This window comes from Physeter macrocephalus, chromosome 8, assembly GCF_002837175.3.
Source record: "Physeter macrocephalus isolate SW-GA chromosome 8, ASM283717v5, whole genome shotgun sequence".
In the NCBI taxonomy this organism is placed as follows: domain Eukaryota; kingdom Metazoa; phylum Chordata; class Mammalia; order Artiodactyla; family Physeteridae; genus Physeter; species Physeter macrocephalus.
This window is the reverse complement of record NC_041221.1, coordinates 6,436,584-6,463,244: the sequence shown is the minus strand read 5'-3', so window position 1 is coordinate 6,463,244 and position 26,661 is coordinate 6,436,584. Positions and strand designations below refer to the sequence as shown.

Genomic DNA, 26,661 nt, shown 5'->3' with positions numbered 1-26,661 from the left:
TGGTCAGTGTTACAATATTTTCCTTGTAGCAAAGCAATAATATGTGGATACATGGAAATGGCCAGTTGTTTGTTCAAAGGTACCCTGCAGTACCAGACACATCCCATAACTGGGATCCTGGCAGGGTGGAAAAAGCCATAGCCTTCTTTTCTACAAACGGCAGTGTTAGAGAAAGAAAAGACTGGATCTCCTGAGTTTCCTCAAGCAGAGATGGAAAGTTCAGTCGTCAAGGTGTGGGATTTTTCCAGATGGGTCTGGTGAATGATTAGAAGCTATCGGGGAAGGTACACCTGGCTTGCACTGTAAAAAATAAGCGAGATTTCTTGTATTGGCCTCATGAAATGTTGTGTGCACCCAAGAGGGAAGGTTAACCCACAGAGGTGCTCTCACCTTTAAGACTGACAAATATTTGAGTTGATAACAACACTTTGAGCCATAGATGAATGAAGTATGGTAATACAACCCTCTAATGAACTGGCAATATTATACATATCTGATAACCCTAAAAATTTTAAGGAGTCATCTGTTCTGAGTAGAACACGCAGGAGCTTTGTTGGATTAGATTTTGAAACCATTTCTGCTGTTTATCAATTAATGGCATTTAAAGGACATATTTTAAAAGGACAATCAAATTCATACATAAAAAATTTCACTTGGTAGTAAATTTCAGTGAAATTCACTTTCTGGGTTCAAAATATGTTTTTTAGATATTCTGATACTGTGGGATTCTCTAGGAATTTAATCAAATATTTGTATAATAGGCTGTTAAAATTGAGAAGAGTGTTAGAAACTTTCTATCTAGTAACCCATTCTCTTAGAGGAAATTGAAGCTTTTAGAAGGGGGAGGACTGGCTCAAAATCACATAGCCAGTGGCCAGGCCAAAATTCAGCTTTCTTGACTCTCAGTCCAGGGCTCTTTTCAAAGCACCATGATGTATCATATAGAAACAACTAAATATATATATATATATATTTTTTAAGAGCATTTTTTCAGGGCATTCACACATAGAACATTCACAACCATATACGGCGGCTCTAAATAATTTGGACTTGCTAGACAGTATGAAGTGCTTTTTAAAAAATCATTTTGGGGGAAGAAATAGTATCATATATTCACAGACAGATAAATTACTGTGGTGTACCTTCAGGATATGCCTTTCTCTATTCAGAAAGTACATACTCACAGACCCTCTGTAAACCCGCATCTCCGCAGGCCCTGTGGCTTCCTCACCTCACGGTGAGGTCATTTCCCTTCCTCCACGTCCAGGACAATCATGTGCCCACCCTCCCTGTAGGCAGATGTCCCACCCCTGTGGGTGGTGTCATGAAGAGTGTCTAGGGTGATCCATCACCCTAGATGATGAGTTCCTGTTGGGAGCTCATTCCAAAATGAAGAAGTGTGATGAGTTGATGGGGAGTAAGGAGAGCTGGGATAGGTCTGTGACTCAAGACGTCAGAGTCTGCTTGGGAAGGATTCATAACAAGTGTGACTTTTTTCAGTTTAACTTGAAGTTCACGTTCAAGTTGAATAGTAATTGTAAAAAGTTACTGAAGTAATAAAAGAGAACAAAAGGACTTATGTGACAAGCAGTAATTCTGGTGTGTCCCCCCACCCCCTCTCCCCATCCTGCCCCTCCCCCTCTCTTTATTACCTTTAACTGCTTCTGTTTTTGGTTACTTTTGATGGTCAAGCCCATATCTCTAAATAATACACCATGTCACTTGTTGTTATGCCCCCTTGCCCACCTTTCCTCCCTGTCCAATTAAAGCTATATTACTACTTTTTCCTCTCTTGCTACTACAGAAACTTCCTCTTTAGATGAATGAAAATAAAACTGAATCCCAGCCTTATATCATTTATAAAGGTGACTCCAGATAAATTAGAAACCTAAACGTCAACCTAGTCTACAAAAATAATAGAAGAAAATACAGGAGACTATCTGACTTAGGGGTAGGAGAAGACTTCTTAAACCAGACCTCAACATCACAACCAAATGTAAAAACTTGGTAGATTTTATTACATCAAACTTAAGAATCCAGTTCATTGTAGAATCTCATAGAGACATCGTTATTAGTCAGATGGCAGGTTAGAAGAAGATATTTGCGACATCTAAAACTGGAAGGCTTATGCAGGATAATCAAGGAATTCCTACATGTTAGCGTGAAAAAGTCAAAGTAACCAAGAATAACGGATATAATAAATCAGTTGAGAGGAGGGGAGAACTGAACAGCTAACAAGTATATGAATAAACATTTCAATTCATTAGGAAGCAGAGAAATGAAAGTTAAAAGAACAATGAAAGACGCAGCCGACTGGCAAGATTGGGCAGTTGAGTGGTGCTGTTGCATGTTGGCGCCCCAGGAGCAGACAGTGAGACAGAGTTTATCAGGGATCAGCACCTGAGACAGGAGTGGGGAAGATGCAGTACTGGGCAGTAGAAGTTGAGATGTGATGCAGGCAGGGCAAAGCCTTGGCCAATCAGCCAGGGCCTCTGGAGTGGAAATTACCCTTCAGTGTTGCTGACATTTGGCTGAAATAACTGGCCTGGGAAGGTAAGAACTGCAGCCAAGTCTTTATCGATATATGGCCTTGGTCATATAATCAACCCCAAGAGGCTAGAGACCACGTGTTCCACAACGGAGATGGACCCTGTGGGAGCTGACAGCTGGAGGCTGACTGTGGACCACACTCCCTCCATCCTTGAAGAGGGATCTGAGCAGCACAGCCCTGCATCTGTCATAGGCATGGTGTGTGTGTATGTGTGTGTGCGTTTGTACTGTAACTCTTCAACTATTTTTCATACTGAAGACTTATGAAGCCACTTTTAAAAGCAGTAGTCAGTCATTAGGTTAAGTAGGTGTGTTTCTTCTATTCTAGAAATTCCACTCCTGGTGATAACATATCAGAGAAATTCTCCTAAGGGTCTATGAGTGGACATGCAAAAGAATATCCATTGCAGCGGTGTCTGGGCTGGAGTTGAACACATCTGAAGTGTTTGTCACTTGGGAAATGTGTAAATAAATCAAGGAATATTACCCAGATGCCAAACTAGGCATAAACACATCAGAATGAATAGACTTTAAAAGTTTAGTGCTGAGTAAAGAAAGTAAAAACGCAATGTCAACTTTAGCACATTACCATTTATATAAATTGAAACTCTGTAATTCTCAAGGGTACATACAAACTCAAGAATACTAGTCAAATACAATGGGGTGACTGCCCATGGTGGGAGAGAGAGATGGTTATGAGAATGGGAATGAAAGGCAATCAATCAATCCATCATAATTCATCACAAACTGACGATGAGAGTGTGCCACTAAATGATGGCATGCCATTAACTAGGAGTATGATTAAGTTAATTCTGTGCATCTGAAGCTCAAAGGGGCAAACTAAAGAAAAAATAGTGAATTTTTCCTGGCCTCGGGTGTGTGCTTGCATCTGCCACTAATGCTGGGGCGCTTTGGTCACCGTCATCACTTGGCCGCTCTTTGTCACAACTCTAGGCCACTTCAGCTCGTTGGCCTGTTCACCATGGAGTTTCATGGGAACTTCTGGATCCTTCTGTGCCTTGCTGCTTGGGCCATGGAGATCTGGGGTGAGAACTACTTCAGAGGCTCCAGACCCCACTCTGCCATTTTGCTCTAGTGAGACTACCTCATGTTGCCTTTGGACATCCCACAAAGTGGTCTTCTCCCAGAATTCCAAATAGGAATCGGAGCATGAAACCCTCTTTTTTTGGGTTCCCCTAAAACTAACTGGCATTTGTGTTATCTTATCTCTCCTACCTCAAGGCCATTTGGGTAGGGGATGGGCTTATTTGGGATCTGGGCAGCACCTTAACTCTGGCCTCATTCCCTGGGAATCCCTCCAAGCTTCTCTTGGCAAATCTGGAACAAACACGTTTATCTTTCAGGTGTAATAGGAGCTACCATCCTTCTTGGTTTTTTTGTGCGCTTTGTCCTTCACTCTTCCTGGTGCCTCCAAGCTAGAGGACCTTCTAGAATGAACCTGTTCAGAAATGTTTCAAGAGTTCTATTTGCATTTAAAGGTAATACATGAGTACTGAGACACATTTGAAAGTACTATAGTAAAGAACAAGAAGAAAATAAACAGATACATAAAATCTCAACATCTGAAAGACCATTGTCAAAATTTGGGGGCAGTTATCTTTTAGTCTTCATTCTGGGAACGTTATTTATATACTTTCTGGGAACCTTGTTTGTGTACTTGAAAGTGTAGTATATATGACATAGCATATAGGTAATGTGCCATAAGCATTTTTTCCACGGCTGGAAGGTACTTTGTTAAATCATGCCCTTCCTGTTAGAAAATCGGTTGGCTCCATTGTTTTTGGCCATTAAGAGCTACAGAGTAATGGACATTCTTGATCACAATGCCTTTTCTGCATTCCAGATTATTTCCTTAGACTGAGAAGTAAAATTATTGGGTCAAAGGGTATAAACATTTTTAAGGCTTTTTATCTATTTTACTAAATTACTCTCCTGAAAGGTTAAGTCAGTTTATCTGAATATGTATAAGGTTTCCACACAGATAGGACCATTTTACCCATCCTTACTAGCATTTGCCCAACAGCTTAGTTGTTACATGAAAGGATTGTGAAAATGGTGACCTTGAAAGACTCCAGAATTAAGAAGTAAAAGTGTCCAAGTCATAACAGATTTATCTCTCCCTAAGTTTATTATTTTGGGGACTGTGACACTGTCAGAAGATTGACAGTCCTCTCGATTCCATTTGTTCTGTAGCTGTGCCTTGGTGACCAGCCAGCTTGGCAGTAAGTTGGCAATGTTTAATAAGATTGTCTTCCATGATTGAAACAAATGACTCTCTTTTTGTCATCAGAAATGGAACCTTTATGCATTTGTTTTAGTAATACAAGATCTGACATCATTAATAATCTGGGCTCGTGACTTGCGCTTGTTGAATACAATAGATGAATGAAAAATTTAATTTTTTAGTAGATCATAAAAGATGTGCCAATAGATCAAAAATAATTTAGGCAGAGTACCTCTGATGCACCAGACAGTCCATTGTCTCTACTTTTTTATTAGGCTGGCATGTACGTGCTGATATTATTCTTTGTGAATCCTCTCAATGCCATTGTGTCGTATTCAAAGACTTGCCTTAGCTGGTCTTATCTCTCCAGCTTTCTCTTCCATTACTGTCCACCATGGCCTTGCTTGGCCAACCAAATCAATCTGTGTAATGTCCCCCGAGGATGAATTGCAAATCCCACCTTCATGTTTTTCTCTCTGCTGTACCTCCCTTGAGGGATACCCTTTCCTCACGGGCAATCTGTGTAATTCCTCTCTCTTTCCAAGACTTCATTTAAAACTCACTCTCTGGTTTCATTTCTCAGATCGCTCCCTCAAACCTAGCCCTTACATCTTGAGTTTACAACACTTGGATTTTCCTCTGATTCAGTTCTGTGTGGCTTCTCCGGGACCTTATCTATACTTGGCATTGAACAGATAATCAACTTCAGGGGGTTAGAGACCATGAGTTGGATCCTTTGCCTTTTGATCCCCACCAATCAGTAATGTCTGAACTTAACAGCGTCATTTAAGATGTTTCTTCAACCCTGATTTCTCCAGTGTGTGCTTGAGAGGGCATGCTGGATTTGTGCCTGTCCGAGGCAAAGTAACACCTAGCCCAGAAGCATTTACCCAGGGACTGTTTAAAAAAATGCCCAATTCTGCTTTTGTTCACAAGGGAGAGGGAACTTCAGCGGCTCCTTTGTGTGCTCTTTGCCGTGGCTCCTTTGTCCAGGGACCTGGAGAGACTCCCCAGTGTTGCAACCAGTTCCCCTGGAGCCGTGCAACCCAGAAATAATGCTGGGGACAGGGAAGAGCCGGGAGGACAGGAGATGGCTGGCAAGCCGTTGACTTTTGCTCAAAAGGAAGACTCTAGAAAATGTACTGAAGAGCCCCCTTTGCCTGTCGCTCCTGAAGAACATGTATTTCACAGTGTCAGGGTGAAAACGTAATTCAGTAATTGTGAGTAATTATGGCAGAAAGGTGATCAAATGACGTCACTGTGCCTCCTTTCATTACCCATCGGTGAAACTTATTGACTCCTCAGAATTTTATTATTTTCTGAAATGTACCATGGAGTTCCACTGTCTCTACAAGTTCAAGAACATTAAAAAAAAAAAAGTCCTATGAATTTTTCTATTTTATCTCTTGTAGGATTGTTGTTGGGTACAACACAACATACCTGTAAAGGGAACAAATTCCTCTCAGGTTGCAGTATCAGAAATGCAGTCTCTCCTCCCACCTTTTAATAAAATTTTAGGGCACTGTGATCCTTGTAACTAATTCCCTATTTCCTTTGGCCTCTAGGAAGCTTAGGCCAAATTTTCAGACCCCTGCTAACAACTGCAGAGGACTGCTGGCTTGCATGTCTCTGCTTTTTCTTGCTTTCAGATGTACCATTTTTGCTGTCAATGATATGCTCAGTTCTTTATATTTTACCCTTTTGATTATATTTATTTATTTTTAAATTAAACTTGTTATTTTGAGATAAGTGTAGATGCACATGCAGTTGTAAGAAAGAATACAGAGATATCCAGGCTACTCTTTACCCAGTTTCCCCCAATGATAACATCTTCTTCAACTATTGTAAAATATTACAGGCAGGAAATTGACATTGTTGCAATCCACTAGCCTTATTCAGATTGGCTCTTTTTTTTTTTTATAAGCTTCTCCAAATCATTTGTAGAAAGGGAGAGAATATAAGTTAACAAATATCAACATTTATTCAATAATTAAATATAGAGAGGGTTCTTATGATATACCTAATAACTTTTTTTTAAAGATAAAAGCTTTTTTATTTTTGGAATAAAAATATATATTGACCCCCAGCCACCAAGATCTAAAGATAGACCCTCTAATAATATCTTTGTGTAAACAGAACGATGGTCATGACCTTAATTAGACCTTCTGTCCATCAACTGAGAACCCACACTTGGGTGGGAGAAGCTTGAACTAGACCTTTCTACTTCCATTCTACCTCCCTGAGGCCAGCATATGCTCTTTGTAGTATTAGTAGGGGTTTAGTTTGTTTGTAATTAAGAGTCCAGATGCAACATAGCAATCTAATAAAAATGAAACTATAAATTTGCTTTGAAGAACTTAGGCATTTGTTTGGAAGTGAAATTGTGTGTGGTTAAAATTTGTTGGTATGAACACTCTGCAAATCAAGAAATGAAAAAAAGTTTATTTTGTGATCTTATGATCTTGTGCATTTTTCAAGACTCCATTGGTTACCTATCTATGAGCCATTCCTTTCTTCTTTCTAAATGTATTCTAGAAATACTCTCAGGGAAGGTGAGTTTCAGGAATAGACCATGATTGGTTCAAGGCAAACTTAATAATTCCATTTCCTTTTGCTAGTGAGAAGTTTAGGGGTGGGTGTGTTCATCAGTTCTGCCCAAGAAAGCACAAAGGCAAGTGATTCTAGGGACAATTTTGCTCCTCAATTAAAAAAAAAAGACGCAGCAAATATCTAGAAATCAATCAATGTGATACATCATATTAATAAACTGAAGAATAAAAATCATATAGTCATCTCAATAGATGCGGAAAAAGTTTTTGACAAAATTCAAAGTCCATTTATGATAAAAACTCTCCAGAAAGTGGGCATAGAGGGGACACCAGTGTTGTCTGCCGGCTGGTGGGTGAGGCTTGTCCTGAGGCTAGAGCAGGCTCACTGGTGGGAGGGGCCAGGGATTGGGTTCTGGTGCCCGCCCACTGGTGGGTGGAGCTGGGTCCTGGGGTCTCTGGATGCAGGGCACTGGAGGTCCCAGGTCTAGTGCTTATGCACTGGTGAGTGGGACCAGGTTCTGGGCCCTCTAATGGGCAGGGCTGTGTCCAGGGATGTCTGTGAGTTCTCTCTACTGGTGGGTGGGGCCGTGTCCCTGCCCAGTTAGTTACTTGGCCTGAGGTGTCACAGGTCTCACAGGCTGTTGGGCAGGGGTGGGGCTGAGTTCTGAGGCTAACAAGCTAGAGGGAGGATTCCAAAATGATGCTTGCCAGCAGCAGTATCCATGTGGCAGAAAGAGCTCCCCAAAACTGCTGCTGCCTGTGTCTGTGTCCACAGGGTGAGCTCCAGTTGCCTCTTGCCTCTCTGGGAGATTCTCTGAGATCAGCAGGTGGGTCTGACCCAGGCTCCTTTCAAATTACTGCTCCTGCCCTGGATTCTGGAGTGTGAGGTTTTGTGTGTGCCCTTTAAGAGAGGAGTCTCCATTTCGCCCAGCCCTCTGGGACTCCTGAAAGCAAGCCCCGCTGGCCTTCAAAGCCAAATGTTCTGGGGAGCCCGATATGGGGCTCAGACCCTTCACTTCTTTTGGGGGAACCTCTGCAATGTAATTATTCTCCTGTTTGTGGCTTGCCCACCTGGGAGTATGGGATTTGACTATACTGTGACTCTGCCCCTCCTCCCTGTCTTGTTGTGGTTCTTTCTTTCTATCTTTAGTTGTAGAAGATCTTTTCTAGTGGGTTCGAGTCTTTTTCGCCGATGGTTGTTTTATAAATAGTTGTGATTTTGGTGTACATGTGAGAGGAGGTGAGCTTGTGGTCTTTCTACTCCACTATCTTGGCTGATCTCTGTTGGCACATTTAGTTTTAAAAGTTGGGATTCTCATACAGAAGTGTCCTGCAGATATGGTGGCCATATTTATTTCAAGTATTTCAAAAGATTTTCCATATTAAGTGTGCCAGCTCTTGTCTTTATAAGCTATAGAAATATCACAACATCCCCAGGGTTTTGATTCCAATTTTTCTTTCCCTCTGATTGTTACTTGCAGGAGATAGTGGTGCAAATTCCTTCATAAGTCATGAGACCTGGGTTAGGAGAACATGGTGGCTGTGCTGAATGGGCTGTTTTATCCCAAATTTGCCTGATCACAGACTTACCTTAGGGGGCCTGTTAAACTTGCATATCCCCACACCCATTGCAGATTTGGGTTTAGAGATTTTTTAAAGTCCCCCCACTCCCACTTCCTATAAGTTTTATGATCAGGCAAGGTTGGGAAACACTGCCGTAGATGAGGAGATCCTGGCAACTAGGGAGAAGATGGAGATCCTATATGAGCAATGTAATCAACAACAACAGAAAGAATTGAGGTATTGAAGTACTTGAGCTCCCCGAGAAAGAAAATCTGGCAAAGTCGTAGAGGATCCAGGTGCAAGTCTTAGAGGGTGCCATGTCAACGGGAGGAACAGAGGAGGGGAGAAGAGGGGCTCATGGAGTAACCACAGAGAAGACATAACTTTCAGCACACCTGCCATCTAATTTCTATCTTTATATTTTATTTTTTTATAAGGTATATATATTTAAATTCAATAAATACAGCTAGATTATTCTCCAAAATGGTGGTACCAGTGATGTAGAAATGTTCCATCTTTACCAACACATGATATTAGCCATTTTTTATTTTTGCCATTCTGATGTGATGGTATAAAGTAGCACCTCACTGTTGTAATTTACATTTAATTGATTTCTATGAGTTTGAGCATTTCTTCATATACTTCTTAAAAAAATTAATTAAGTTCAGCTATATGATTATTTTCTTTAAATTAATGATCACTACTATAATTTGGCCACTTTATTTATACTGGACACTGGGCTAAGCATTTTTGTTATTTTATCTTCTCAACTTTGCGAGGTGGTATTACCATTCCCATGCAATAGATAAGTAAGCTAAGGCTCAACGAGGTTAAGTAATTTGCACAAAGTCACCCAGCTGAAGCTTGGATGAACTGGACAGAAACTAGGTCAGTCTAACCCCAAAGATGATAATTTTAAGCATTGCCCTGTATATACCGCAGGATGTGCCACTGCTACTTAGAGTGAACATTATTTTTTCTATCAAGGCTGTTCTTGTTTCCTTGGGACCAGAGAAGGTACCAATAGTTGAGAGACCAGTAATTTTAATGTAGGATCTTTATGTTTGAGTGTTACTGAATGGCTGAGTGACTGCTGGCAAGTCAGATAAGGTCTCCATTCAGGAGTTTACCCAGCTGTAAGCCAATGAAGACAAGGCTGATCTCTGGAGACACTGAGAGAAGAAATTCTGGAAACCACGCTGGAGAAAAGATGCTCAATAAAAAATGCTATTAAACACACCAAGCAGAGTTAAGTGATTTGGAAAGAAATGAAAACCTTTTACAGTTCAAGAGGAATAGATAGACGTAAATAGTGCTATTGAAACATGTGTCAGGAGGGGAAGTAATTAAAGAAACGGGGACTTGGAGAGCCCTGGGATGGAACTCTGTGCTTAGGGTGCCCTTGACTGGCATTTGTGGGACCATACATGCAAAGCAGGTGGTTATAGACCTGAAACTGGGTGGAAGGGGAAGGAGATGAAGGAATTTCAAGACTGTTGTGCATCCCCAGCTCTACAGGAGCAAGAGAAAGGGACAGAGTGGGGTCAGAGGCTGGTGACGAAGGGCACCAAGAGAATACATCCATCAGGGATGCTTGGGTACCAGGAATGTGCTCTGATGGAATCGAACCTTCCTCGCATCGGTCTGTGGCAGAGGCTGAACCTCACCCTCTGAGGGGTGGGAGGCAGCTATGAGATGAGCTGCTGAAAATATAAGGGTTGCCCAATGTGTGATCATGTAGGCAAGAGCGAACTGTAAGGACTTAGAAAAGAAGATAATCTTAAGAATCTGAAAAAGAATGGATACATGTATATGTATAACTGAATCCCTTTGATGTACACCTGAAACTAACACAACACTGTTAATCAACTATACTCCATATATTAAAAAAAAGTTTATTTGGAAAAATAAAATAAACAAACAAACAAAAAAGAAGATAATCTTCACAGAGACAGGTCCACAGGGCACAAAGGACAGAGGGGCCCACGGAAGCCTTGGCTCACAGAGGCATTTCTTCTCAGCCCCGTTATCCAGCCATCAGGGGAGGAAGTGAATGGGCTTCTCACAATCCTGGGGTCAGCCTGTCACCGGGGCTGCATTAGGAAAATTCCCCAGTTAGAGGACTTTGGTTTCTCCCAGGCTAAGAAATAAAAGCTTCTTTTCAAAAGCAGATTATCAAAATTAGGTACATTTACCAATGTTCAAAACCATAGGCTGTCAAGGTCACTGATTCAGTGTTAGACAGAGGCCTGGACTCAACCCGGAGTTGGGGGATGACTCGCTCTTGGACTAAGAGTTTACTTTTCCTTGATGAATCAGGCACTGGGCCAGACCTGAGTGTCCCCAGGAGAAAGGAAGATTCTCTGACTTTGCTTGGCTCACAGCCTGAAGGGACAGAGACTGAACCAACCATCTCATAAGGTGAGTAAGATTTGACCCAAGATGACCAAGATCAAGAACATCGGCAAGGGTCCCCAACTCGCACTGGGGTGGATGGAGGGCAAGGGGGCTCCACATCTTGTGGAGGAGTGTGAGTCCCAGCGACCCCACCAGCTGGGCACCGCTGGGGAAATCCCTGATTGAGTCTCCCTTCCCTCCTGAGAAGGAAAGATGCTAGACTCTGGCTCCTGCTGGTCACATGCAGCAAGTGCGCTCTCCCCTCCTGTCTATCAGTGACAGCATTTTCCAGAAGAGCATTGTTTGGCGATATAGGGTGGATGGCATCTCTGTATCACGAGAAAGGAAAATATTTGTTTAAAGGCAATTTTGTTTTTTGCCCTCTTTTCCCAACATCTGGCCTCTTTTGGCTCTTATTTGCTAAGCAGTTGCAAAGATTTCACAAAGGGGGAAAAGAAAGCTCCATCTCGTTCTCACGGCAGGTCGGAGGGTCTAGGTATAGGCAGTCCTCACTTTCCTTGGTAGTGTGAGACCATAAAAATATAAGCCAAAGCTAGGCAAAGCAGCCTTGATAATCAAAGACAAAAATTACACAGAGAAAAGAAAGCGTCAATATTCCAGAAGGAAGTTTTGAGATATATTTAGCTAAGAAATCACAGCATAAAGCAAATCACTTACATTTAATTGGTCTGGCAGCCCCTTCTTGTTTGTTTCGCATATAAAAAGTCCTTTGTTCTGGTGCATGGATGAGAAAATCTGGGTCTTGGACTCAATGTGTGTGATGGCTGGAGGACCATCTCCGCTAAGAGAATAAGAGTTGGTTGAATTCCTTTTGTTGTAATTGGCGTACCTCAGTTGGTGATACTGTAATAGAGGCATATGGTGAAGAGGTTCTTCTGCATTCAAGTAGCCCTTTGCATTAAGAAAGCTTGTCTGTCTGTAGAGGAGGAGAAGGGGAAAGAGGGAGAGAGAGATAGAGGGAGAGAGGGAGAGGGAGGAGAAGGAGAAGGAGGAGGAGAAGATGATGTAGGTAGGGACAGGAACAAATGTGAAGAGAAATGTGGAGGTTCAGAGAGGGACACTTAGAGAGTGACCAGCTCCTTGGTGAGCTTGTTTTAGAAAAAGAGCACATGTTGGCTAAAGACTGAAGGATTTCTGGGACGGGTTGGACTGGTACTTCTCTTAGGACTTAAGATTTTCCATTCTTGGCCTGTTGTTTCTTCTAGATTCTGTTGGTTGCAGGAAGGATTGGTGATGCATTTAGCAGGAAGTTGGCACCTCCCTTAGGCCTCAAGGGGTAGGGAAGGAAAGCTGTACGTGGGGGAGAGAGACTCCTGAAGGGGTCCTGGCTACAGGTAGAGGAGTGCCGCCGCTGCAATATGGCGTCACGGAAGGAATAAATACCCTGGACAGACACCTCCGTGGCACTCAGGCTAAGAGAAAGCTGCGTTTTCAGTTGTATTTTGCTATACTTAAAAAAGAGTGTCATACGAGAACTGCTGTTTGCATTTAAGGTTTCTGCCCCAGGAAGATCCCCACTGTTTGTTCTGTCCTACTTTTGGCCAAGGAAGAAGAGCCATATGAAGCCAGCCATAGTTTCCTGACCACTCAAAATAAAGTGACCTATTTTAAGTCTAAAGAAAAAAAAAAAAGAGTGTCTTGGGTCAGGTCCATAGTGGTAGTCATGTGGTTTTTAAGACATAAGTAATTTATAAATCTGTTCTTGGTTTTAAAGTAAACAAACAAGCAAATGTCTCAGCTGTTCTTTCTAGAAGCTCGTCACCTTTTCCCTTTCTATAGATGGCTGCCTTGGACAACTACAAGCCATGGAAATCCTTAGGATATGTTTACATTCTCAGGCTGCTTATATCTCACTATCATTTAGTGCAGGCTCTTCACAAACAGAAAAAAATATTGATCTCTTCCTTCAAAGTCATACATTTTAATATAGTTTAGCATACCAAGTTGTCAGGGTTTGATCTCTTGGGTCATAGTTCAAACTCCTTCTAATCCTATTTTCCATATTTCTAAATTTCTTGGGCAGTTTCAAGCACAAGCCAATCAGTGTCAATAAAAAAATGTAACAGGGTTATACTTTGTGCAGAGCTTGATGGATTTTGGATGGTCTCTCTGATACCATGAATGTGTTTGTTTTTGTTATTTCACTAGGTATTTCTTATCCTTACCTCCTAAGAGGATATAAGTGAGTACAAATTGTTCTAAGTCCTTGTTGGCTTTTGAGGTAAAGAGGTACCTTCTTACCCAGAAGAAACTGAATGTATGTAGTGGATGGGGGCTGGGGGATGATTAATTTTATGTGTCAACTGGCTAGACCGTGGTGACCAGTGGTTTGGTTAAACCCTAATCTACATGTTTCTGTGAATGCATTTTTTAGATATGATTAACATCTACAATCAGTTGATTTTAATAAACCATATTATCTTCCATAATGTGGATGGCCTTCACTCAATCATTTGAAGGCTTTAAGAGCAAAGACTGAGGTTCCCCAAAGGAGAAGCAATTCTGCCTCTAGGGCAATGTAGAAATTCTGCCTGAGTTTCCATCTGTCAGACTCAAGACTACAGCATACATTCCTAACTGAATCTCCAGTCTGCCAGCTTGCCCTGTGGATTTTGGACTTCCTAGTCTTTATTTTATTTTAATTAAAAAAGTTTTTTATTGGAGTCTAGTTGATTTACTAATGTTGTATTAGTTTCAGGTGTACAGCAAAGTGAACCAGTTATTCATATATCCACTCTTTTTTTTTTTTTTAGATTCATTTCCCATACAGGCCATTACAGAGTATTGAGTAGAGTTCCCTGTGCTATACAGCAGGTTCTTATGAATTATCTATTTTATATATAGTAGTATGTGTATGTCAGTTCCAATCTCCCAATGGACTTCCTAGTCTTTATAACTGTAAAAGCCATTTCCTTAAATGTCCTATTGGCTCTGTTTAAGCCAATTCCTTAAACACCCTATTGGTTCTGTTTCTCTGGAGAAATATGACTGATTCAAGGAGGGGAGGGATTCGGGGATCGAGGCCAAGCATCCGAGAGATCTGTCTGTCCAGTGACCACAGTGTCAAGCATAACTGAAGATGGTGTGCCTACTGCAGTCAGGCTTATGACGGGGGGTGGAATCCAGGAGGTTTTCCGCATCAGGCTCCTGGCAGGAAATAGATTGTGTACTACAGGGGTTCGTTGAAGAGACAATTTCAGAGGTCAAGGGGTAAAGGAATCAGCAAGGTGGTACACCCAAGGGTGAGCATCAGTGGGAATCTGTTAGTCCCCTTTGGCTTAAACAGAGCAGGGGCAGGAATTGAGATCTATGGGAGATGCCTCCCCGATGCAGGTTGGGGCTACAGGCAGAGAAATGCAGCCATTGGCAGAACTGAGGGTTAGCAGAGAGGGTGTAGAAGAAATAAGTGCCTGGTCTTTCCCTCCTGACACCCCAATCTTCTGCCAAGGCTCCCATTGTCCGAACCCTACCAGAAGCCACAGGGTAGGGAAGCTCACTAGACAAGTTCATAGGCCCAGCCTCCTGGGACACTGAACAAAAAAGAGAAGCCCAGAGAATGGGACATGGGGGTGAACAAAACGGAAATAATCAGATCGCATGGGAATCTATCTCTGGAGAACTCATAATAACCTATTCACTCTCAATAAATTATAAGCTCAATCTTATTAATTGAAGAAAAGAAAATAGGTTATCTTTGGGTGATGCAGGTATTGTATTCAGCAAAGCAGTAGAGGGATGCCAATACATAACCTGTGATATGGGGAAGAGAACCCTTAGCCTCCCTGGGGCTAAGATGACCTTACTTCTCAGCCACTTGGGGCAGGGGCTCCTTGACTGAAATCCTGTCCTCCTTTCTCTTCTCCCACCCCTCACCTAAATAACCAAGCCGCCAGTAGTTCCTGCCCAGAGTCACAGAGCAGCACAGCATGAACAATTCCAGAGTTATGCCCCAGGATAAAGGTTTATCATCAATGGATCACCTCATTCATAACTATCCAGTTTTCTATGATAAGACAAGTGTTCAACCTCTAAAGTGAGCATTTGATTATCTGCCTATCGGTTCCTAAGTAATAGCATTCCAGGACGTGGGAGTAATATATAATGCTAACTTCCCTTGACTTGCTTTAAAGCAGTAGAAATCATGGCTCTTGAATTTAAATGTTTGTTTAATTTATACTGAACACTGTGCCCTTAGTGGAGTTTTTACAATCCTCTGCAATTTTATTGATTTTGTATTAAGGCCCAGCACACCATCTCTGTGCATATGAACAAGTTCTTGAGTCAGGAGATGTTGGGTACTTATTGAGGACTTAATGCTGGGAAATGTGCTAAATCCTGGTTATGCAGAGGTCAGAATAGTCCCTGTTTTCTGGGCTTACACAGATGGGCCAGGGAGACCAACATGCAAATGGTAGTAGCAGTGAGGTAAGAGCAGTGATAGAGGCATCCAGAAAGGAGAAGCATCATTCCTAACTGGAGACCTAGCAAGGTGATGCAGAGTCTTAAAGGAAGTCTTAAAGGAAGACTTAGAGTTAGCTCCATGGTTGAGGTTGGGGGGAACCCAGGCGAGTGGCATTCTTGGAGGGAGAGGGTAACCAGCTTGGAAGAGCAGAGGGTTTGTGAGTGGGGTGGGGGGACTGATCAGTTGGATCTGGTACCCATGTTATAGTCTGGACCTTATCATGAGTTCAAGGAGGGATACCAATGCCTTCTAAGGAGGCAAGAGGCATGCTAGGATTTTAATTGTATGAAGAAAAAAATCTGTGTAGAGATGGGTGGAGGCTGGGTTGGAGGGTGCTGGGGCAAGACTGAAGAGCTAGGCTAACGAGGAGGCTGTTACATCAAATCCAGCAAGAAATGATAAAAGTCTGAACTAAAGCCATGGTTGGGGCATGGGAGGAGAGATAGAGTATGAAGAAGTTTCTGAGGTGTGATAACAGAACTTTGCCAGAAACGTTCTGTTATCCAACTTGGTTGGCAACACAGAGAATCACCAATACAAATGATGAAAGAGGAGAGCAGGCTTGTGTGTGGAGAAGAGGTCAGTTTGGTAGGAGCAGCCTGTAGGCCCTCCAGTGGGGGTGTCTGGATGTGGGAGGACACAGACCTGCAGGTCGGGAGGAAGAGATGGAAAGGATTTAGTAGTTAACACTAGCAGGGGGAAGAGGCCACTAGGAATAACTGCAGAGAATGAGAAGATAAGAGAATCAGAGATGAACCTACTATTCCCTGTACTTTTATGAATGTTTGAAATAACTCATCATTTAAAAAAAATTTCAAATTAAGAAAAAAGAACAGATGGAGGAAGAGAGATCTTTCATGGATAAAGATGCAGCAACCACAGATCGGGGAGTTCATGAGTTCGTGTAATCAGAATGCTGCAGGAATGGGAATTCCTGGCCACAGGAGATAGAGAAAAAGACAGACAAGTTTCCATTGGATTTGGAAATTAACAGGGCATTGGCAACTCAGCCAAAGCAGTTTCAGGGGGAGCTGGTGGTGGCATGTGAGGAGGGGAGAAGAAGAGAGAAGTGTAAGCTATTCCTTCAAGAAATTGCACTCGGAAGGGAAGGCAAGAGAGAAGTGGCTAGAGAGGATCTCGGGGTCCAGATCCAGAGAATTGCCTCTCTCTTTTTTTAAGGCAGGCAGAGCTAGAAAAAGTTATCAGGATGAGGGCAGAATCAGGAGGAAGGGGGAGGTTCCAGACACCTGTGATCATACACAGGAGAAGCTCTGGAGGAGGTGGAGACATCAGGTTGGAAGCAGAGGTGAGAGTCAGAGGAGTAGAAGGTGTAAAGACAGAATTCCAGTTTCCCATTTCAGAGGCAGAGCTGGTCCCAGTGATGAAAGTCTCAGGTGAAAGAGCCTGGAGGATCTCATGGATGGACACCTATGACCCAACATAGGAACCCAAGTCTCCGGTGAGTGTAGGGGATAAATGAGGGGAAGGTAGAAAACAGTGCAGAGGAAAGTTAGAGGGCAGTGTAGTCTGAAGACCCCAGACTCAAAATGTTTAAAAGACTGATAAGCAGGAGGCAAAGGCAAAGCCAGCCCCAGCTCCTGTCCGTTCAGACAGCCCTTCAGTGGGTGTGGAAGTGGGCACCAGCCAAGTCCAAGAGGCTCGCAAGGGGTGCAGGTAGAGCCAGCTTTCAGCTGAGAGTCGTTGAATCAGTTAAAGCAGGTGCTGTTTTAGTCTGTGTTTACCTAAAGTTGAGGGTTTCAGAGGGTGCTGTAGAAACGGGAGACAGTAGCATTAATCAAAAAGACAACGGGGCTTCCCTGGTGGCGCAGTGGTTGGGAGTCCGCCTGCCGATGCAGGGGACAAGGGTTCGTGCCCCGGTCCGGGAGGATCCCACGTGCCGCGGAGTGGCTGGGCCCGTGAGCCATGGCCGCTGAGCCTGCGCGTCCGGAGCCTGTGCTCCGCAGCGGGAGAGGCCACAACAGTGAGAGGCCCGCCTAGCACAAAAAAAAAAAAAAAAAAAAAAAAAAAGATGACAGATGGAGAAACATGATTACAATTACCTGTTATGGGTCTGTTTTAAACTTATACTATCCAGGATAACCATTTAATTATTGCAAATAACTCTACTTGCACTTTGTAATCCTCCTTTCTCACAAGGGCAATGGATGCCATTCTTATGGGCCTTACTCAACGTGTCAGGTCTCACTAGAAGGAAAGCATAGGAGCTTTGACAAGAAAAGTGTAAATGGCGTCATAACTTATGACTTCACTAATTCTTTGCACCTATTGCCAATATTTGCCAACTGTTCATCTGAAATATCACCATGATATTGTTCAAAATGCAGAACTTACCATTAAAATTGGCCTTTTGTTTTTTAAAGAAGATGTTGGGGGTAGGAGTTTATGAGTTAATTTATTTATTTTTGCTGTGTTGGGTCTTCGTTTCTGCGCGAGGGCTTTCTCTAGTTGTGGCAAGCGGGGGCCGCTCTTCATCGCGGTGCGCGGGCCTCTCACTATCGTGGCCTCTCTTGTTGCGGAGCACGGGCTCCAGACGCACAGGCTCAGTAGTTGTGGCTCACGGGGCCTCTGACTATCGTGGCCTCTCTTGTTGCGGAGCACGGGCTCCAGACGCACAGGCTCAGTAGTTGTGGCTCACGGGCCTAGTTGCTCCGTGGCATGTGGGATCCTCCCAGACCAGGGCTCGAACGCGTGTCCCCTGCATTAGCAGGCAGATTCTCAACCACTGCGCCACCAGGGAAGCCCCTAAAATGGGCCTTTTAAAATACCATGTGAGTTTAGTTAACACACAGTTAAAACAATCTTATTTTATTTATCTATACATATAAATAAACATGTTATATTATCGTGCTATAGTATACTATATAATGCTATGTTATATTGTATTTCATTTGTGAAGGTAAGGGTAGTATTCTAATAGTGAAGTTCATTACAGTCACAGTGGTTGAGGTGTGTATAGTTACATATCTGTACCTATACCCATCAATTTCTACCTCTACATCTTCAGTTTTTATGTTAGGAGGAAGGAAATATCCTAAAAAGTATATTAAAATCTTCTGGGGTAACATCTTCAGACTTACCAAAGCTAAATTATTTTGAACTGTGTAATTTTAAAATGGAAGGTTGGGTAAAAGTTTGTTTGCAAATTGTTGAATGCAATCACTCGGCCAGAATTTTTACTTGAATTATAAGACTATGTTGCTGTGCAAAGATCTTGAAAGACCAAGAAATGACATACAATTTATGATATAATTTTCTAAAAGACCAGCCATCGCTTCTTTAAGAAATGCTATCTTCATTTGTAACACTCAGGATACCCTGAAATTTATAATACAAATAAGATTTCTGTGGTATTGAGTCCGCAACCCACACATAACAGCCCAGTATATCTTCATTAACAAGAAACATTTCTATTGATTTCATTTTGCGATGTTTCATATTACATATAACAAATATGTATGGTCACCTAAATGAATTATTACAATCCAATTTGCAATGATTGCATAGGGTTATTGTATTATCTCTAGGATGCTTTAGTCTCTGGGTGTCAAAACTGTTTTTATTTAATGGAATAACATGGAAAAGTTAATCAGACTAGGTTAACCTCTGTGGAACAGAAGGTCACATGCATTTACTCTCAGCTGGAAATGGAGGAGCTTTCAGTTTTGGACTGGGGGTGGGCAAAGGTGGAAGAGAGAAAACCAGGAGGGATTTAACGCCTGTGTTCCTCTAGCCTCACTAGTATCACTTGGCTTAAGGGGCATTTCAATAACTGGATTTTTGATTTAAAAATTTCCTGCAAGGAAAATAAAATGAAACAGGCAATACAAACATAATAAAAAATCCATACTGCTGTTAACATTTCTATTGTAACTTATTGAACGACTGAACTTCAGGCACATTCAGCTCTGCATACACTTGCAACTGCTCAGTTTCTGACCAGGGCTGGGGTGAGGATGAGGACCTGCAAAGAGAGCGTCTTATTTTCAAAATTATATTTCCAAGATAAATGGTACGTCTTATAATGAAAGTCCTTTCACTTCCAGGCTAGGAACACAGAGGTAGAGAAACTTCCCTTTCATTTCAACATCTTTTATTTGATGAGCACACAGAAGATACCAAGACTAGTGTTCACCGAACATATCAAAACTTGTTTCTTCACATGGTGCTTTCCCTTTCAGAGCAGTTCCTGTGAGGTTAGGCTTTTGCTGCCGTGAATGTGTGTGATTTTTTTGTCTTGCTATAAATGTACTTGCTTGCCCTTACAGGACTCGGATGCAGAGATGGGTGGCTATAAAGACATCCAATTAAAGGCTAAGGGGAAAGCATTGCCCATGAATTAAATCCTCTAACGTTTCAAAGACCCTTTAAACTTCTGATCAAGATGGTTGACCGAGATAATTGGGAAAGTTCCCCTTCTATTCCAAAAATAACAAAAACAAAATCCAGAGGTGAGCTCAGAAGCTGGGAAGGGAGATCTTCAGATGCCAGAAACAAGAAGCCAGAGTTGGAGGAGAAGGAGGCCCGGGGACTGTGGATGGAGTGTCTCCCAGGGGTCTGGGTTGTAACAATGCACTGGCAGGGAGTTCAGGTGTCAGGGTCCCTGGATGCAGGAGGAGAGACTGAACTCCCAGTGCTAAGGACTGCCCATCAATGAAATAGGGATTAAAACTCTACCCACCAGCCCCAGATGTGGGCTTTATGCTCTGGACCTTGGGTAGCAAGAGTTACTTGAGGGAAATCAGAAAGCACAAGCCTGCACAGTATGAGTGTGAGACTAAATGTACACAGCCAGATCTCAAGCCAAAAAATACCACTGAAAACAAGTCTAGCACAACGTGAATGTAAAAACCAGCCTGGGACTCCACTGAGTCTGCAGGAGCCAAAGTTAGACTGTCCCCCTAAGGTGACCTCCATAACCCAGGGCACACAGGTGGAATTCTCACAAGGGCCTACATATGCCAGAGCCAAGCTTACATCTCACACACCATGCAAGCTTGTATGTTCTCGTTTCGCTCAAGGAACTAAAAAATTACAAAACCCACAATGACATTCACTCCTTGAGAGAGGGTCAACAGATGCAACAAATGGGGGAATTCACTAAGAACTGCAGATAAGAGTAATGTCCAAAGAATTTGAAAATAGGCATGATTGAGATGATCAAGGTGAAAAGTACAAATAGATTTTGTAATGCAAGACGAAAAGCAGTTGGGTTTGAGAAAGAAACAAAGATTGCTAATGCAAGTGAAGAAAGAAGTAATTTTGAAGATAAAGCTGAAAAAATAAAATGCTCAAAATGTATCTCAAAGAGACAAAGAGATGGTACAAATGTGAAACAGAAATTGAGACAATGAACACAAAACAGGAAGCTCCAAAATATAGCTGAGTTCCAGAAAGAAATTAGAGATAGAATGAAGGCGAGATAAGAGTCACAGACATACTGGTGGAGAATTTTCCATAATGAAAAATCATTAACCAGTTTGCAGTAGAACCCTAAATCTTGAAGAGGATTCATAACATGATCCAAACCTAACTCCTTGCAGTTAAATTACAGAATATGTAAGATGATATAAAAACCTTTAAAATGTGTACCTGGGCCTTCCCTGGTGGTCCAGTGGTTAAGACTCTGCCCTCCCAATGCAGGGGGCTCGGGTTCAATCCCTGGTCAGGGAACTAGATCCCGTGTGTGAGAGCTAAGACCTGGCACAGCCAATTAATTAATTAATTAATTAATTAAAATAAAATTAAACAAAACGTGTACCTGAAAAGGAGCTGCAATCAGACTGACAGCAGACTTTTGACTGGCAACAACACATGTCAGAAGATGATCAAATACTATTTTCTAAATGGTAAGAGAAAGTAACTATCAACTTCATATCTATACTCAGTTAAATGATGATTCAAAAGGAGGGAAGCTTTTCCCAGCAGCTGTGAGCCTGGGATGCTGGCAGGGCTGCTGTCAAGTGTTCTCATTATCATTTCCCTTGTTTTCATTACCCTCAGAACTCTCTCAATGTAATTGTTTCACTCCCTGATATGAGTAAAGATAAAACAAATATATTTTCAGACATACAAAGACTAAGAGACTTACTACCTGAAAGAGCAAATAAAATAATGCAATACTAAAAGAAGAAAATGGAAGCTATAAGGAATCAGTGGGCATCAAAAAGCAAGAAAGTTCTGAAACAGGTAAAAACATTTTGCAAATCTACTATAAGAATAGCAATAATAATATTTGAGGGGATATTTGAAATGAGAAGGAATTAAAATTCTAGACCACCATGTCATGGGTGATAGAAAGGCAGTATTTAGGGTGGAATTAAAGATTCTTATCCGGTGGGAGAGTAGAGTTATTGGTTAGCCTCAAAATCTGAAAAAAAGATAGTTGTGTATGCTTAATACTATAATCATAAAAGTATAGAAAAGTGACTATGTAATTTCAAAAGAAAAAAGAAACAAAAACAGAGCTGAAGGCAGGAAAGAAGGAAGAAAGAAAAAAAGCAAGGGAAGTGAAAGCTAATATAGACCAAAATAAATATATATAGATTAAACTTTTATTAAACCATCAGTGAGACGGGAAAAAAGTTCCCTCATTCATTGGATACTCTGACAGCACCCTGGTTGCCCTATTCTCCAGTGTCAGCATGGGAGGAAGTAATTTTTCATGACAAGAACCCTTCGTTTCACTCTTATCTTCATAAGAAACGAAGTCTTATCTGTCATGTCTTTCTGCAGATAGGATCAGATCCCAGATCAAGAGTCTCCACTAACATAATGATGGTGTATCTCCAGGGGGCAGGGATAGGAGAGTTGATTTTGATAGCTCTACCCAGATTTAGTGAACACAGGAAGGCTGAAGAAGCAGTGAGCCTCTTCCTACGTGGAGCAGATGGAGAGATGCCAAAATGCAGGCCAAGTAGTTAGATGAGTCACAACATGGGTGAATGCCTTTACTCAGCGAGTGCTGATAGCCGAATCAATGGTCTCACACACAGAGGTTTTGTGAAAAAGACTTCGGGGTTTTAATTGAGGTTTGGCTCAATAGGATTTGACCACTAGATCAGCTAATGTGATTTTAGAAGGCAATAATGGAGGTAGAGTGTCCATAAAAGGGTATGATAGGGCTTCCCTGGTGGCGCAGCGGCTGAGAGTCCGCCTGCCGATGCAGGGGACGCGGGTTCGTGCCCCGGTCCGGGAGGATCCCACATGCCGCGAGAGTCCGCCTGACAGTGCAGGGGACACGGGTTCGAGCCCTGGGCCGGGAGGCTCCCACATGCCGCGGAGCGGCTGGGCCCATGCACCATGGCCGCTGAGCCTGCGCGTCCGGAGCCTGTGCTCCGCAAGGGGAGAGGCCACAACAGTGACAGGCCCGCGTAGCGCAAAAAAAAAAAAAAAAAAAAAAAAAAAGTGTATGATAGTGTGATAGACCCTCTCTACTTATTCTTATCTGACGACAACTGGGAGGCTAAATTCAAAGGTAGGTCCAGGTGGCATCACTTAGATGTTAATAGTTGTCAATCTCTATCTCATGAATACTTATAGGAATAAGGGGAAGGGGTTGCTTATCTTAGAACAGACATGCCATTTGTCCCTAAATATTCCATGAGTTGTATGGTGCATGGAGAATTGGACCTCATCTTTGTGGCCTCACTAAACAGAACTGGAACCACTAAGAACTGTGTAACCAAATTGTTCAACAATGACAGTTTCAGGAGGTAGAGAACTTCTTATTGCAGAAGGTGTTCAAGCAAAAGTGAGACGACTTTCTTTTGGCAGCTTTATAAGGGATTGATGCACTGGGTCAGGGGTTGACTTTTCTGGCCCCTAATCTCCTTATCTACCCTATCTACACCTAAGGCTTTGAGGCTGTGTTTTCCCTGACACTTTCAATGAGTACCCAGGGTGGGAGTGATGCCTTTTGTATCCCACTTATGACTCCCTCTTCAAGCCTCATGCGTATTTGTGATGCTGACACAATAAGGCAAATCCTGACAGTAAACTAAAGGAGCGAAGAAAGGGTCTCTGTGAAGGGGATTCCTTCATCCCAATTCAGAGCATCACAACCCTTGTGGTGTCTTCAGAATTACCTGAGGATACTGCATGATTCCTGGGTTCCTATTAAATTAGACCTTAGACTTATGGCAGGAAATCAGCATTTCTAACAAGTTTCGCAAGTGGTTTTTATGCGCACTTAGGCTTAAGAACCTCTACTGGATTTCAACCTAGCCTCTGGTGACTGTTTGAGACTTGTTTTTCTCAAACTTTTTCTGCTCTGACAACCCCAATAGATGGCATTCTCACACAAACCCTCTCAGATGTCTTTGGTGCTGGGACGTAAAATAGGCAATAGGTTATATGCAAATCATATTTAATAAGTTGTAACTCCACCCTTGTTCTTGCTCAGGATGCAGTAGACATAGATATTCATTGAGGACTGATAATGGCTATACATTCATCCACTCATCTTCCATCCACCATCCATCCATCCACCTACACATCCATCCATCCACTCATCCATCCATCGTCCATGCATCCATGCATCCATCTATCCATTCATCCACCATATATTTATTAAGCATCTACTATGGTTTGTAGTGTGTGCCAGTGGATGGTGGGGAATAGGTAAGAAATGATTCACCACTGAGGTTAGAGTAATGTTTGTTCTGCCCTTATATCTATTGTGCCTTTCACCAAGAGACACAGTGACAATAAATGAGCTCTTTGGAAGTGTGTCCTTGGTTGTCCCTTCCATTGAGGCAGCACTGGCACAGTGAAAAAACTGAAGGCATTGGAAGCACCTGAAAGTGGTTTTGAGTGCACTGTATGACTTTGGTATCTATTAACTCTCTGAGACTCAGTTTCTTCATTTCTAAAGTGAAATGATAAGAACAATAATAAAATTGATGTGAAGATATGAGTGTTGTACAATTTAAACCTTCTCTGAATAGTAGAGGAGTGTGTGTGTGTGTGTGTGTGTGTCTGTCTGTCTGTGTGTAATATATATCCAAGCTCTGGAAAATGCTGTTGAACTTGAACTACAGAATTTTCCCACTTTGAGGTGTATGTACCCACTAACTCGCATCAGTCACTGGCTGCACCCAGCAGCATTAATTCTTGTCAATTCCAACCTGAAATGTCTATGAGCAGATCAGGTTCTGGTGTCCAGAGAAAGCCTTTAGGCAAAAAAGTGCAGGTGCTGGAAGTTGGATTTTGTGCCAGAGTGCACTGGAAAGGGAAGGGCCAAAGGGATATGGACAGGGCACCTGTGGTGTCTGCTAGTGTGTGTGTGAGCGTGTGTGTGAGGTTACGTATGTGACCTTTAGACGGGGACTGCACTAGAGGGCCTTTAATCACGCAGAGTCTCTGCCAATAGACAATAGTTGGTCCGTATACGGGATGCAGGTAAACCACCAAATGCTTGAGAGTTGGATGCACATTTGCTGTCACTACTTGGAACCCTCTCACTGAGACTGTCCTTTCTTTCTGGGGTTTCCAGGCAGTTTGGTGGCCCCTTGAGCAGCAATATCCCACTTTCCAGCTCTGTCTTTGCAGCTTGGTTTTCATTTCTGAAACACTAGCCTTCTGTAGCTTCTACCAGAAGCATCCTCCATCCTCTCTCTCTTCTCGAGAGCTTTGTTTAGTGTGGAGCCAACAGCCATTTCCGGACAGCACTGATGTAGAGACACATCCACAGAAGTTCAGATGGTCTTCTGATATTAACAATCTGGGGCACAGAGCTTCAAAGCAGATACACAGAAAGATATAACCCTCTTCTCATGTGTGTACTCCTGGTATAAACCCTAAAATGAACTCTCCTCCCAGGCTGTGGGGTTGAGAACCATCGTGCCCAGTACATGACACTTGCAGCTTCAGCCGCCTACGGTGAATGGCCTGTACACCGTATACCCTCGATCCTGCTCGTGAGCCTTCTGTCTCTAAGCCACAGTGTGTGGTGTTAGAAATGCGATGGAATTCTGTCTCAGGGACGAAACTTCCTCCAAGTGTCTGGAATTAAATGAAGGAAGGCGTGGACCTGAGTTATTGTCGTAGCTTAAAGGATTTCTACTGACCAAAAGGCTTGATGGAATTTCAATCCTGGGCTCTGAGTCCGCCTCCTCTAGGGACAGGTTCTGTGTCCATGATCAGCAGAACAAAGGCCAGCCGAGGCCATTAATATTTCAGAAAGGTAAACATGGAAATGGCATTACGAGTGATGCAGTGCTCCTCCAGGGCAACTCTTGTGGACTGAGCGAAGGGTCCTTCAGGAAGCTCCTGTGGCAACTAGGTGTCTGTCTGGTGCTGCGTTCTTACACCCTGTTGTAGAAATAAGCCTGGTGTATCCTAACTCCTTGTCTTCCCTGAATAACTGCAGTCCTCCTCCGGTGCCAGTCTTGGTTCACCGTGCTGCCTCCACTCCGTTCCTGCACCGTGAATTTAGGAGTCCCAGGCTTCTCCCCACCCCCCATCCCACATCTCATCAGCTTCATCAATAGATGACGTCAGGCCAGGATGCACCACACGTCGGTGATGCTCTGACTTGTGACGATATTTACTGAGCCTTTTTTTTTTTAAACATCTTTATTGGAGTATAACTGTTTTACAACGATGTGTTAGTTTCTGCTTTACAACAAAGTGAATCAGTTATACATATACATATGTTCCCATATCTCCTCCCTCTTGCGTCTCCCTCCCTCCCACCCTCCCTATCCCACCCCTCTAGGTGGTCAGAAAGCACAGAGCTGATCTCCCTGTGCTATGCGGCTTACTGAGCCTTCTATGTGCTCCAGCAGGGAGATGCCATTAGAGGATGACCCAGCCTCTGACGTCAGAGCGTAATCATGTGTGCAGGGAGATGG

General features: G+C 42.7%; 1 protein-coding gene across 3 annotated transcripts in view; it reads left to right on the top strand.

Annotated features, from left to right (window-relative positions):
- SETD4 (SET domain containing 4) overlaps positions 1-26,661 on the top strand; it is a 468,053-nt gene that overhangs the window by 377,931 nt on the left and 63,461 nt on the right. For 2 of the 3 annotated variants that reach the window (XR_008618003.1, XR_003680787.2), the window contains one exon: positions 11,227-11,328. The exons of the other annotated variant lie outside the window; for it this stretch is intronic. The gene's annotated coding sequence lies outside the window, so the exon portion shown is untranslated. The remainder of the gene's footprint in view (positions 1-11,226; positions 11,329-26,661) is intronic. 3 annotated transcript variants of the gene reach the window in all.